Source organism: Brachyistius frenatus, unplaced genomic scaffold (assembly GCF_029030835.1).
Source record: "Brachyistius frenatus isolate BFR_SWC_R1_liver_20210118 unplaced genomic scaffold, ASM2903083v1 Contig_94, whole genome shotgun sequence".
In the NCBI taxonomy this organism is placed as follows: domain Eukaryota; kingdom Metazoa; phylum Chordata; class Actinopteri; family Embiotocidae; genus Brachyistius; species Brachyistius frenatus.
The window spans coordinates 324,079-340,060 of NW_027210693.1; the positions used below are offsets into that span (position 1 = coordinate 324,079).

The window sequence follows — 15,982 nt, forward strand, 5'->3', positions numbered from 1 at the left end:
AGTGTGTGCATGTGATTTGCTCAGTATCTCTGCAAGCGCTGATGAGATGCACAATGTGCCGGCCTGCCGCTGGCTGAGAGCTTCATGAGAGCCAAAACAGGGAACTCTGATTAGAATGCAAGTGTTGTTCTGCTGCTGTCTGGCCTCTTCCACTGCTGCTTTGTCTCTATCTGCATCTGCCGACCCTATTTGGCTACAGAACTCAGACACACACACACACACACACACACACACACACACACACACACACACACACACACACACACACACACACACACACACACACACACACACACACACACACACACACACACACAATAGTCTTGTATTTTATTTTTGCTTTGCTTCCTGAAGTAAATATCAGACGAAGGAAAACGAGATAAAACCTTCAGCAAGTTTTGAATAATTTAACCTCCTACAATGTATTTATAACCTGACCTCAAAGCCCAGTACCTGTTTGACCCAGAAAGGAATACAAATTCTTTTCCTCTGAACACTGATATGTTGAACCTGCCTATGATGAAAAAAACATGCTCTCTTTAGATGGTGCTCCATGTCAGTAGCTTAATAAATAAACTATGGAGATTTCATGAGAGAAAAGCTTCAAAGTCTAAAACATAAAGAAAAGAGTACTTGGCTAAATTTAGTAAAACCTTGGTCCATTTATATAAACCAATATGGACAGTAAAAAGTCAGAGGTTGTTACGCAGTGCGGTGGAAATAGAGACATCATATTACACTTCTTGTTCAAAGTGGACTCAGCAGGAGGAGGATCTGAGCTCAATACTAAAATCTGTAGCATCAAAAAAGTAAATAAAGATGAGTTCAGTGAGGTGCCTGTCTGCCCAGTTATTCAGCGCAGCCACACAGAAACCAACATTTTGGAGAGTTGCTCCCGATCTCTGTTTGTGTTTGTGATCATTTAACTGAATTTCTGTGTGAGCAACAACAATTGGAAACATAAAATCACATCTGGTCCTCACTCTGCAGCCTAGAGGCCCTTTTGTAGACTGATTATGCACATAGATTTAACAAATAAATCATGAAATACATGAAGCATGCAACTTGTTTATCAACTTAAGTTTGTGCTCCACTGAAGAGGCCAAACAATGAAGCGAAGGAAGACATCAGATCTCTGTTCCTCCGTTAAACAAACTTAAATACCATATTCTACCATGTTTCTACATCGTTTTCCCATTTGAGGAAAAGCCAGCCGGATATCACGGCAGAACGTGTAATACACACGCCAGTTCACTAGACGGCAGCGCGTCAGTGTCACGTTCTTGCCTCTTGGTGGTCCGAAAAACATCAAAACTATATTGCTTTAAAGGAATCCTCGTTTTTAACCCCGCCTCCGCGACTTAATGTGACCAAGCAACACCTCCAACGTCAAGACGAGACTTTCATCACTTTGGTACTTTGTCTCATGATCTCCGTCACATGTCCCGTCTCAAGTGACTCATATTTTCTTGTCATGCTAAAGTGACAGCAAGCATCACAAACACACACTACCCTCTAGTGGACTGGCAGGTGAATTACACCGGGCTGGACTAGCACCCTTTTTTCGACATCTTGTTCTTCTGTGGTTTAATGGCACCTGTACAAAAATAAGTGCCACTGGATGTTTATCTTAGTGAACTAACACCTAATATTCACAGAACAATAATGGATGGAAACAGTAGTGGATGGAAATGCAAATTCATTTGCAATTTCTTTTGCTTATTTTCTGGAAACTTGTAGACATTTGTGCTAAAATTTGAATGGACAATTGACTATTGTGTCGTAATGAAATGAAACGGCTACAAATCCTCACATATATGAACATATACAGCAACCAGAAAACAATTTGTAATGAGTCGATTATTAATCTGACAGCGATTAATTTTCAGTTGATTGAACAATTGATCCTTTCAGAAACCCAGACTGCATGCAGCTTCTTCTTCTCTCCTCCCACACAGATAACACTGAAGACAAGAAACATTTCCTCCAGCTCGCAGGATATTTTTTTCTTTTTTGTGAGGTACCCAGATGTGCTATGAGTCACTTTAACCTTTGCTGAGAACCTTTCCTTCACATAGCGTTTAACCTCAGATATGACTGCTGGACGTCTGCGCTGACCTCGTGGTAGAGGTCAGATGCTTCTTGTAAGTCACACTCTCACACGCCACACGCCACACACACACACACACACACACACACACACACACACACACACACGCACGCACGCACATTCTGCTTCTCCCTGAGCAAAATGCCTTCCTACCTACAGTATCAGCAAAAGCTAGATCCTGATTATCAGAAGCGTTTTAAGAGGACGGCTTTGTTACAGAAAGAAGATGAAAGAGAAATTGGACAACATTAAAAGAGACATGACGTAAAATTAAACGTGAATGTTATATTAGCAACCTTGGCTCTTTTTCTACAGGCCCTTCATATCGCTCATACGGCCTCGCTTTCACGACCCAAAGACCTATTGATGAGCTGTCAGCAGATGGTGTTTGTCATCCCCTTCATGGAGGATTTTCCTGCTCTCAAGCCCTTTCCGGCATCTCGACTCTCCTCTCTTGTCTTTCGTACAGCCCTGAAATCTGCTGTGAACACCGAGTCCAACAGAGGTAATAGTACGAGTGTATGCAAAGCCAAGAAGCCTTTATTAGTGGGATTGAGTTTATTGATGACTGGACCGTAGAGTCCATAAGAAACTAATTCACTTCTGTGTATTCTGAAACAATGAAGTCCCTTTACACAGAGCAAATAAAGTGAAAATCTTTAGAGTTGATTGAAGATGACAGAAGAAAACAGTACGTAACTCTTAGTGGGACTAGTTGCAAGAAAAACATTTCAAACTTTAAGATTCAAACTTCTCCAACAACTACACAAAACTAAAGTATCAATAAGTACACGAGAGGATTGAAACGCTGAGAAAGACGCTGAGCACCACAGGTTGGTCTCAAGCCAATCTACAGATAATAAATGCATGAACTGTTGTCTAACCGCAGGGAGAATGATATCAGACGAGTGATGGATGTTATGATTAAAATACTTTGCCTTCAAACTTAGTGATCATTTGGTGGCATAAATGCAATTTAGAAATCATCTAATACAGGTTTTACGCAAGGATTAATTTGTCAGTGCGGGTAAACACCATAAATCTGTGATTTTATCCAAATATTCTTGTCTTGTCTCTTGTCAAAATGCAGATGCATACATCGTCCCACGAGAAGCTCCTGCTGAATCTCTCCTGCTGACTGACTCCAGTCTTTGATCCCACACACATGCAGCAGGGGATCTTTAAAGGGGTCTCGACCGGCAGATTATTTTATAACTGCATCAAGGACAACACACAATATCCTCTCACCAGATCCACTCTTCCGCTCCATGACATTAATCTGTCTGGACAAGCCGGGATTAATAGTTTCTCAGAAATGCCAGCTGACAATATGAACAAGTAAAGGGGCAAGGGGAAACCCGAGATGCTGATCTACCCAAGGTCGAGGCCTTGAACGCAACAGACACTGCAGACAAATGTGCACTTAGGAATTAGGTGCACATTTTCTAATTACTATTTCATATTCTCCTGGTATTGATTGAACCCCTAAAAATGCATTTCTGTTCATTAAAATGACATATTTAGACATTTTGTTCAATGATGTCTTTAATTGGCTTAGATGTAACTCGACACCTTTGCCATCCTTAAATACCTGTGATCATGCAAATAATCCCTGCCTGTATCTCCGCCCACCCCCTGCTGCTTGGCAGCAGCTTGAGTTGTCAGCGTGAGCCGCAGCCCTCATATTAACGGGAAGGTTCCTTATGTATGTGCTGTATGCAACCCTGACTGTCTGCACCTGTGTTTCTGAGACTGAGACTGTCACTGCTGTTCCACAGCAGAAACGATCAGCCGTGGCGTGATCGCTTATTTGACACGATATGTCTTCTACCATATAAAAAACAAAACAAAACAAAGAACAGAGTATGAGCGCGTTAACAAGGTTATAACCTTGAATTTCACAGGAGGGAGTTTTTAAAGGTTGGTCCTGGGTTTTAATGTTTGGAAAGGACATTACACCATGAATTTTAACTGAGGGGAGAAAAGCACTACATCTGCACTCAACAGAGGGAACACAGAGTCTTTCACGTTGTTGTTGTTGTTGTTGTTGTTGTTGTTGTTGTTTTAAACCTGATTAAGAGATCAGAACAGACAACAAAAATACAGGAAAGAAGATTCAAGTTATGCAATGTAGTTGTCATAACGACGGAAAAGTCTGGGGTTTTTTTCAGTTACACAAGGCAGTGATGTGTATGAAGGCCAGTTTTTGTCATGTAGATACTGTTTTTATGGCCTTATAATTCTAAAAAAAAATGTCAGTGTATGACATTAAACATTGGTTTTTGGAGAGAACAAATTCATATAGTTGTACGTCCTCAGGTCAGTGCAAAATGTTATACAGCACGTTTTACAAAAATTACACAACTGCATTAGTTAAAAAATAAACGTGTTTATCTTGTTTATTAATAGGCTAAATGTCCTCTGACAATGTCCATTTGTTCTTGTTACTCCCAAAGAACATTTCCATGTTCTACCAATCTGCCAGAACAAGGGCAACATGTGGTGCAATTAGCAACAAAGTCCCTGAAGAAGCTGCGATGTGACACACAACACTCGCCACTCTCCCCACCAGGAGTCTCTGTATCGTCCGTAATTCTGCAGCGTAATGAGGTCCCACTTAACTGCAGAGAGGATATGTGGATAATTAATTTCTGGACTCCCAATTAGCATGATGGAGCACCGCACACAAAGAAAGTTACTGACAATTTCAAAAGATGAATTGGCATTCTGATTAGATTGCCAAAGTGGGAATCAATTTATACAGTGTGGGTTGTCTGGAATGTTTCATATTAGACAACTATTATGCATGCTTTGCAAACTAACTAATAAGTTAATAAGATCATCACACATACATATGTGGATTTGTGTCTTCATCTCCTTACATGTGCAATGTATAGAAATGGCATTGCTTGATTTTTCAGTCCCTTCAGGAAATCCTGATCTTACAATCGCAATAATTAAGACGGATTAAAGTAATTGCCATAATATTTGCAATACAATATTAAAATTGCCAAAATTCCCATCATTTCTCCGCATAAAAGCTATGCTGAATGTTTAAATTATTTTGATTTGACTGTAAAAAAAAAAAAGAAAATCACTTTGAACTCCGCAAATTGCTTTGTAGTTTTTGAGAAAAGCAAAATCAAGAATTTTTTTACCACAAAAATCAACAACAAAAATGTCTCAATGTCTGGAGCTCGGAAACGTACAAAATGAGTTTTGTCTGGAAATTAAAATTCAGCTAAATCACTAAAACCAAAGCAAGTCAGCATCACCACCTGCCTTCAATCTTGTGCTCCTTTTTATCTCTAAACTGTCTTTTCTTTCTTATTTCAGAAGACATAATTCACTATTCCCAGGTTAATGAATACAATATATCCCTTAAAACCATGAACACTGACATCAGAGTCATCTTCATCACTTATACAGAAAGTACAGAACATCTTTAACCATATTTCAGGGGATTAAAGGAGGTCTGCTGTCGCCAATGACAATAAAACTCAGGAGCTGATCTACGAGTCACATCACATCCTCTCATTTACTTTGCCTGCCTCCAGATTTAATGGGGTGTCAGTTACAATGTGAACACCTACAATAAAGATTTTGGGATGTTGCATCAATCACTGACTAATCACATATTGTAATTACTGTAATGAATAACAAACGGAAAATGTACAACCTGAACATCTCTCATAGAGCACGACATGCATTACATGTACATGAGGCTATAAGTGACGAGCAATGCTGCACAGCTGTGATTGTAATGAGACCTGTGCTGACGGGACAAAAATCATGCATGACATCTATTCTTTAACTTTTATCCTTCAACTTGAGAGTTTGCTCATGAGAGTGATACATGACCAAACATGTTCAGCTATAAAAAAAAAAAATTTTAAAAACCATTTGTTAAAAAGCCAGGCTTAAGATCCACTGTCAATCCAAATGAATGGAGGTGAAATTCTATTAAATTGTCACATTGGAAAAATAAACAACTGATTGTGGTTTATTTGCAATTGTGGACTTATTTTGCATGTGATGACTGTTTGACTTAAATGGTCCTTGACATCATGGGCATTTTACAAGTCCTAATGGAAGAAATGTTTTTGTAAAATGAATCTATAACAGACTTTGACAACCTCCTCGTGTACAGGAGCAGTTAGCGACGAGTTGATGCACAAACATACTGAAGCATTTGGGACCTCAAAAACCAGATTTCTCCCTCAGGGATTATAAATAACAAAAACAAATCCAAAAGAGCTGAATAATGGCCTCACATTAGCAGATGATGAGAAACGCAATTCTAAATGGATGATAACATTGCTCCATGATTGCTCAGTGTGTAAATAAAAACCTTCATCATTTCATGTCAAAGTTGTGTTCCCAACCTCTTTTCCGCTGCCACCAAGTGGTAGTTATTGTTTGGTTTAAGTCTTGAAAACAGTTACAGCTACCTGCTTTTGTATCACCACTCACTCCTGAATCCACCTCCATCTTAGTTCAACTCTCCACAAATCACTTCCATGTGTTATTGTTATTTTACAGTACAGTAGAGCGCAAATTTGCTTCTTGTATCAAATGAGCCCGTTTAGCTCGAGCAACAGAGTCAATAGAGAGCAGACATCGTTGATATTTACCATTTAGGCTCTGCCACAATACTCCAAGAAATGATACACAAAGTTCAACCCACACCCAGAAGTAACAATTATTTGTTAAGATCTGCTGCATGACTTTTCCTGAACAAGCATACTAAATTTCAAATCAAAATTATATCTAATAAAGTTCATAAACAATAAAATAAATCATAGCGTACGGAATAAAAACAATGCTTTGATGTGGAAAAATCCCATTTTATGAATTTAGACAACAGCCAAACAGACCTTTGATATCACTACATTGATGGAAGTCTACAAGTGTTGGCAACGAGTCCAGCTGGAGGCAGCAGAAATGGAAACCACAGAACACCAGCTACATAATAGTTCAGAAAAGGGGCCAAATAAACCAGATGCTGATGACAACCTGAATGTTACAGAGTGCCGAGAGAGAGAATGTAAATTCACACCATCCGTGTCACAAAAGCCGAGCTGATTGCCAGCTGTGTGCAGGACATGTCTCTTCAATCTCCTAAAAATGGAGACCTTTACTTCAAATCATCAAAAACACCCCAAAACAAGAGGAACACACAAACATGCCACAAAACTAACTCAACCAGTCACTGACTCGGGATGCAAATCAGTCGCCAAATGAAGCTTGACCTCTGCTACGATACCAAATTAAAATTAATTCACAGCAAAATAAAAACAAATTAAAGCAGAAACAGCAACAAAACAGCATCATCATCATCATCATTATCATCCAGATCCAGCAAGACGAACAGAGCTCAGCAGATCATATGCATGTTATCACAAACAGAGAGCAAACAAAGCAAGCAGGTTCTTACCTTTCTGAAGCGATGACGCTCGGTATCTTCAAACTTTGGAAAGTCGCTGCAGGCCCGGAGTAGAAGACAGCAGGACGGAGTAGAAGACAGCAGGACGGACGAGGTCTGTTTAAGTCCACAGGTTACGGGAGATGAGGTATCCGCAGGTCACCTGGCTGGCAGGCTTTCTTCGCATGGAAACACGGAAACAAAAGAGAAACCCTCCTCATTTTTGAATCCGTAAGAGCTCCGAGGTCTCGTGGCGGGGCTGCCAACAGGTGAGCTCGCGCATGAAACGCTCCAAACAGCAGCGGTAGAAGCTCGAGACGTCCAACAGGTAAACAGGAAGTGAGCGGCCCGGATTTAAACAGCCCGCCTTTTTCCAAAGCAGCCGATGGACCTGTCAGTTTATTAGGTACACCTAATGCAGTGTAATGCAGGGCTGCAGTAAATCCTTCCTTCATAAAGGTTCTTATGTTCTGCTCTTGATTAAACAATTTGTGAATACTGTTGATTCACTTTATTATAATCAGTGGTGAAAAGTTACTAAGTTTATTCAAGGACAATTTTGAGGAACTTGTACTTTAGTATTTCCAGTTTATGCTCCTTTATACTCTCTCCACACTTATTTGACATTTATTTAGTTGCTTCTAAAACAAAAATTTGACACATGTAATATAACAAGCTTTTTAAATACAACACACTTGAAGATTAATCAAATGGTTTCCGTCTTTTATGGCTTTTGATGTCTCACAAAAAGCAGTGTGTTGTCTATGAGTTATTAACAGCTCCACCAAACAATAATGTTTCCTTCTGAACTCAGTTTAAACATGATGTGATTTTAATAAATATTAAAATTATCCAATATTTTCCCAAAAACTATTCCCCCCCCCCAACTTTCCTACCCCAGTAATCATCAGACAAATTCTTACATTTATCTGCTGTTCCTGTGTATAAAATTGGATATAAAATAGTTCAAACTATCTCCACCAGCAGCAGCTCCAACACTAACATGCTGCTCACACACTGATGCTTCACTATTAACGATCTAATGTTGAGAGTGTAGGGAAGTTGATATTTATTCCAGAAATATATGTTGTAGAAGTTTGAAGTAGATAAACCGGTGCAAGTACCTTCAAACTAAACTAGAATATCCGAGTCTACTGCTGATGACACATGAATCCTCACGACATCATCAAACTGCATATCCAGCCTAAAAAAACAAAAACAAATCTCTTTACATGTAATGTTTACATTTTACCAGGATTTGATGTGACTATTTAATTCCAATGATATGAAAGGAAATTATACGATTATATAATTGCACCACAGATGACGACTGTGTGTGGGTTATATCATCAGTTTGCAAAGGAAAAGAGCAGCCAGTTGCTAAGGCCTCAGTGGGTGAATCAGAGAACTACTCACAACAATTAATGACTGCAGTGCAATGCTGCTGGATTATATTTGATCTGAGGATGTGACGTTGTATTCGAGCATGAATGAACTGAATCTGGTTTGACGATCTGTCACATGTGAGGGCATCCAATTTCAACACAGTCTACTGATGAAAGGTCATAATAATTTGGGTGATCTGCAAAGTAAAATATTTGACACTTCTGTTTGTGTTGAATGGTAGGATTCACTGACCAATAGCCTTGACACCACTGTTGGGAAGGTTGTTTTGAAATATAATAGGTTACAGATTTTGTTTTGCCCCATTAAAAACTATTGTAATTATTTTAATTACGTCATCAAAGTAATACAATTTTACATTTTATTACTTTTTGTTTACTTTTGTAATAAATGTTTTAAACTGGGCAATGAAGCTGAAAAGTCTTTAAAAAAAATTAAATTAAATAAAAAAAATAAAAAAAAATTAGTTTTAAACCAGGCAGTCTAAACCTCAAAACATTAATTGAAAAGTTCTTCAATATAACTTAAATTAAGATTTGAAACTTTTCATTTAAAGCAAACCCACCGAAACAAATCACAATTTTGTCGATCGCAACTGACTGCAGTAAAGAAAGAAATGTTCCCACAACTTCAAACCAAGTTTACATTCAGGTCAACTCCAAATTGAATGATGATAGGACTATCAACAGAGCAGTTTTTTGATACTGGTAATCGAATGACTCTTTTTTTTACTTTCTCTTTCTCTTATCCAACGACATGGCTGACCAACTTGGTTGGTTAGAGCATTGAACGCTGATTTGATTAGCAGATAAGAGGCGGTGCAAAATCAAACAGGAGAACCAATCAAACAGACAGAGGACATTTCTGCACAGCAAAAAGATGCAAAGCAACAGAATGAATGTTATAATCTAAGTATTTTTACTGAAAAGACTATATATCTGGATGTACCCCCTTTGTAATCACTAACATTAGGCATAGTAACTCATTTACTTTGTTTTTTGCTCAGTAGTACTAGTTATTCTGGTAACTAGTTTCACCCCGATACTTATTGGCACCCAAACAAATCTATGTTTCCCTCCCTTTCCCCTGTTGTGACATTCTCTATGTGAATTATGACGGTGGTGTTAAAACCTGTATTTGAACTGCAGTGTCTCTTCCAAATACCATGACTGTTACTCACCAACATAATCTGCAAACAATATTTTGGACATTTTGTTCCACAGCAGTACGCTGGGCTGTTTGTTTCCAGGTAGAACGCAGTACCATTATTATAGCGAAGGGATGCTGCAGTGGAAAATGTGAACTGAAAATGTGAGCATTTTGTGCCTGTGAATATTTGCCTAGTCTGGGCTGTGTGTGAATGATGGGGTTTGCACAAATGCACAAACACATTATGTTTGTGCATTTCGTGACACGGTGTCCCTCGACGGACTGAAATCGTGGTTATTCGGTATTCGCCATCACTAAAATAAAACTGTAATCTGGTCGTTGGAGGGCAAATGGATGTCAGAGGTTTCCCTCTGATGTGGAATCCTATCCCCATCCTAGACTCCATGGACATGTGACACCTAAAGCCTCCTGCATAACAGTAAATAATCCTGCCATCGTTAAACCCAGCCAGATTAAAGCAAATCCCTTATGAATTGACTTTTTGTTGTAGTTTCCATAACCATATTAATGATAATGTTACCATTCGCCCCTCATTTCCTCTTCTGCGTATCATCGGGACAAGAATGTGAACAGATTGCAGAACCGTTGAGGCCGTTACACACAGAGCGGCGTCAGGCGTGCACTCATCGCAGCGTAGAAAACTGCTGAGGATGGATCAGACTGACTGACATGGCATGCTCAGATGTAGAAAAATATGTATTTGTAATTTAATGGATTAAGGAGTGAATGACCTCTACAGCCTGTTCAGCCTAAGCTGTGGGATCCTGAACCGTCTGTTAGACTGCATAAGCTTTTATTTTTTATTTTTTTCACCCCAAATAAAATATGAAAGGGATCTGATGTAAGTCTATTATGGTGCTGCTGCTGCTGCTCTGAGTGCTATTACATGTACATTTGCTACTTCTAGCGTCATAAAAACTACTGTAACTGCAAAGAGTACTGTTTTACAAAAACGTTTTTTGGAATATTTCAGTCTCTGTGTAATAATTAACTGACTGTGATCCTAAGATTCTCACTGTTTAGTATCTTCCAAATGCCCAGGTCTCTGCACTGCCTCTGTGACACACGTGCGATAATGTAATGTTATATGGTGATATCTTATTGAACCCTTCTGTTAACTTCTCCTTCCCCCCTACTCCTGTCTCCAGGGAGGTCAGACTCCAGGCTGAGCCAAAGAACAGCACTGCTGCAGAGGGAAAGGAGGTACACTTCACTGAGAGTGCAGGTGTTCCAAGCTTTGCACATCCACTGCGTCTTAATGCGTGGTCTGCAGTTCAATGTCACAGTATGTGGGAGGAACTGTGGTCTATTGTTCTGTGTACAGTTTCCTGTTAGAATTCAGCTATCTATAAGATACCAGCTTTGCAGCATGCATATGAAAATCTCTCAATTCACCATTTTTTCATAACAAATGCATAACAAATTTGAACATTAAAGCTTTAATTTGCTTCAAACTAGCATAAAATAGCTCTCAATATTTCCTTATTTCTGTTCTCTTGAACTGTGTCTCACTACTTCCAAGGTCAACAGATTAATTTTCTCATCTGTGTCACTCACATATTGTGCCGTTTACTCTGTTCTTTGCATGACAGATGTCTGATGCAATCCTGAAATAATCTGGCTTTAAGGTTGGACCAGTAGACTTTTTTCTCTTTTTTTTTTTTAAATTAGTATTGTTGTCTTAAGTAGTAGATATTTGTGGCCTACTTTACATGCAAGCCCTAGATTCTGGGAAGTGTTTTTGCAGATTTGCATCCTATCCTCAGATTGCCTAAACTAAACTGAAACACTGAATGCCAGATGAACAAACCCACCAATATATGTCTTTTCAAAGGCCCTTACTTTTTTCTTTTCTTACATGCAATTATTTGCACATATTTGTAAATAAAATGAGACAATATGAATGTATTTTTTTTCTGTTACATGCCTAGACATGCCTATAGGGCCTATACACCCTGCTACAATCTCATTTTCTTATCAATAAGCATTTTCTATAATTATAAGATTTCTGTCTGTTTGTCTGCCCAACTGAAGTAAACTACAATCTTCACAAAAAAAAAAAAAGGGGGGAAACCAAGGAAAAAGGGTAATTGTGTTGTCAAAAGTGTCCTTTCATTGTTATGAAACTCATTAATTCTACATACAGGGAGAGGAAAGCCCTTTAGGGCAACGCATCGGCATGTCAAAATATCACGTCCCCCAAAGAAATAGAAAAAAAAGAGCCATCTCCGTGACCTGACATCCGCCTCGTGTTGCAGGAGCTGCCCCCCGCTGCCCTCACAGAAGCCATGTGATAATCAAATGGTTTCCTGTTGCATCAGGAGAAAGTATTACATCACAGAATGACTGGACATGTACAGATGTTTTTATAAACGTTCACTTGTGATCAGCCTGCAGTAATATTACAGGAGGCACACTGGATGGCCATGTGGCTGTTATGCAGGCAGTCTGTGCCACATCATCCAAGTTGCGTCATTATTGCAATTTTTAACCATGAGCATGAATCCAAAAGTACATTAAACAATACTTAAAGCGGCTGTCCAATCAGGAACCCGAATATGATCTTCATCTCTAATCTGAGAAAAGTCTATGAACATCTGTTTGCTTCATTTTACCAAGCAGACACACACAAAATAAAGTCTCTGGTTTCTTCATGACACGAAAGCAAAGTGTTTTACCTTTTGCCTCAACATTGTTATAACAGTCTGAAAAGTTTAGCTGTAGGGCAGCACTGTTGTTCATTCAGTCGATGTGTCACTCTGTCAGTCTGTCACTCCTCCATCTTGGTCCAGACTGATATATTTCAACAAGCGAAGCTTTTTACAGACATCCAGGATCCCCAGAGGAAGCAGCCACCCTCTGCCTGTTCTTTTAGCACCAGTACAAAGTTTACCTTGAAATATCTGTGCGTATGTTAGCATGATGATGTTAGCATTTAGCTCAAAGTGCTGCAGTGTCCAAGTACAGCCTCACTGAGCGGTCAGCATGGCTGTAGTCTTGTTCTAAAGTGCTTTGTTTACATGTACAAAAGTGCAATATTTAAAAAGATCTCTTAAGGTACTAAATCAATGCAAAAAAAATCCACTGTATTTAATTTTCAATGTTCCATCTCCTTCCATGTAAATTTAAACATTGTAAATAGAAATTCGGTGAGTAAAAAGACAGATTAACCAGCAGAAGTGGTGCTCCGGAGCTTCTGCACATTCAACAGTGTGAACCCTCTGCCGTGTGATGCCATCTAATTCATACCCGATCCATTTATATGAAGCCAAGCGTGTCGTGATGATTTACGTAGCTGACACGTGTCTGCCATTAATCAGATATTTGCTCAAGGCTGGGGATGGTGATAAGACCAGTGGTTTGGGATGAATGCTGGTGAGGTTGAAAAAAGCTTTGTAAGTTTTGTATTCCCTTTACAGTAAATTTTTCATATTAATTCAGACAATTTACATAACAAAGAGGCCAGGTGATCTGTCTCGCTCCTATATTGAGTGTATTGTGCGTTTGCAGTCCGTGCTCGGATGTGGCTCTGGGAAGTTGCTCTTTGTCGTCCTGACATTGGAGGAGGAAAAGCTATTTCTGGATCGGAGTTTTCTTTGTTGACTCTGATGGAGTATCCCAGAGGTTTATCGATGAGAGGGAAACAGTTGTGCCACTTGACATACTGTACACTTCCAGCCAAATCTCACATGACCTGAACACATTGAGCACAGAGGAATAATCTGTGATTATTTGTGGAGAAAAAAAACGTGTCTTTGATGTGTTGTCTGGATGACCAAATGTCCTGTCTGCACTAAATGTACTCCCAGGTACCAAAAACGCAGCCTTCAACCTTGAACCTTCAACATTGAACCTCTTGGGAATGCCAAATTGGTATTTTTATGATTTCAACTGAACCAATTGCATTATTCAAATGTATTTTCTTACCAACCGATCTCACAACCTGCAGACAGCACACTGCACCACATTGTAGGTTTGCTTTGTCAATTTACCAGTTTATTAATAATTGTTAATAAGCAGTTCTTAACTTTGAATGATCTCACTAATACAGTCATGTCTGACTAGTGTTTCTCCGAGGTGACTCCACTGAGGAATGACCTTTCTGTGGATACTGCACACTTCAGCTCTTCTTGCTCTCTTTGTCTTGATGTTTTGTCCTGCAAGAGAAATGCACAAAAATAAAAACAGTGCAGTATGATAACACAATAAGGCAGCGAGAAGGCTTTAAGAGGATGGTGATTTAGCATATGGTAAAAAGATTTAGGTGATAAAAGCAAAGAAAAACAGCAAAAAGAAGAGCAGGGATCAGATAAAGTGCCAAGTTGTGGGGGAGCTAAATTAAGTATTTTATTGCACATGGGATGAATTCAAAACTCAAACGTATTGTTTTAAAAAAGTACTATTTGTGACCAGATTTTATGGGATTAAATTCCTTATCGAGTGCATCCAGAAAGTATTCACACCGCTTCACTTTTTCCACATTTTATGTTACAGCCTTATTCCAAAATGGATTAAAAAAAAAAAAATTTCCTCAAAATTCTACACACAATACCCCATAATGACAAAGTGAAAAAAGTTTGTTTAAAATTTTTGCAAATCTATTAAAAATAAAGAACGAAAATATAACACGTACATAAGTATTCACAGCCTTTGCTCAATACTTTGTTGAAGCACCTTTGGCAGAAATTACAGCCTCAAGTCTTTTTGAGGATGATGCTACAAGCTTGGCACCTATTTCTGGGCAGTTTCTCCCATTCTTCTTTTCAGGACCTCTCAAGCTCCATCAGGTTGGATGGGGAGTGTCGGTGCACAGCCATCAAGCCAAAGAGTTCAATCTTTGTTTCATCAGACCACTGAATTTTGTATCTCATGGTCTGAGAGTCCTTCAGGTGCCTTTTGGTAAACTCCAGGTGGACTGTCATGAGCCTTTTACTGAGGAGTGGCTTCCGTCTGGCCGCTCTACCATACAGGCCTGCTGGGTGGAGTGCTGCAGAGATGGTTGTCCTTCTGTAAGGTTCTCCTCTCTTCACAGACCAACGCTGGAGCTCTGTCAGAGTGACCATCGGGTTCTTGGTCACCTCCCCGACTAAGGCCCTTCTCCCCCGATTGCTCAGTTTGGCCGGGCGGACGACTCTAGGAAGAGTCCTGGTGGTTCCAAACTTCTTCCATTTACGGATGATGGAGGCCACTGTGCTCATTTGGACCTTCAATGCCACAGAAATGTTTCTGTACCCTTCCCCAGATCTGTGCCTCGATACAATCCTGTTTCGGAGGACTATAGACAATTCCTTGGACTTCATGGCTTGGTTCAGCGCCGACATGCTCTGTCAACTGTGGGACCTTGTATAGACAGCTGTGTGTCTTTCCAAATCATGTCCAATCAACTGAATTTACCACAGATGGACTCCAATCAAGTTGTAGAAACAGCTCAAGGATGATCAGTGGAAACAGGATGCACCTGAGCTCAATTTTGAGTGTCATGGCAAAGGCTGTGAATACTTATGTACATGTGATTTTTTTTTTTTTAAATTTTTAATAGATTTGCAAAAATTTCAAAAAAAACGTTTTTCACATTATCATTATGGGGTATTGTGTGTAGAATTTTGAGGAATTTTTTTTAAAAATTTAATTAAAAAAAAATTGTAACATAACAAAATGTGGAAAAAGTGAAGCGCTGTGAATACTTTCTGGATGCACTGTAACAAGCAATCAGTTTTAATAATAATCCGTTTTTGTTGTAATAATTGTTAAGCTGGCTAAAAATCTCCCACGATTTTACTCTACAATGTTGTACAGGTAATTTCTGTTTCACACATTTGTACGTTCCATCTACAGACAACATCAGCTCTCTTACAACAATACAACAATAACAG

General features: G+C 39.2%; 1 long non-coding RNA gene across 2 annotated transcripts in view; it reads right to left on the reverse strand.

Annotated features, from left to right (window-relative positions):
- Positions 1–14,106: 14,106 nt before the first annotated feature.
- Positions 14,107–15,982, reverse strand: part of LOC138628050 (uncharacterized) — a 57,668-nt gene continuing 55,792 nt past the window's right edge. For both annotated transcript variants that reach the window (XR_011311439.1, XR_011311438.1), the window contains exon 3: positions 14,107–14,266. This is a non-coding gene — a long non-coding RNA (uncharacterized lncRNA). The remainder of the gene's footprint in view (positions 14,267–15,982) is intronic.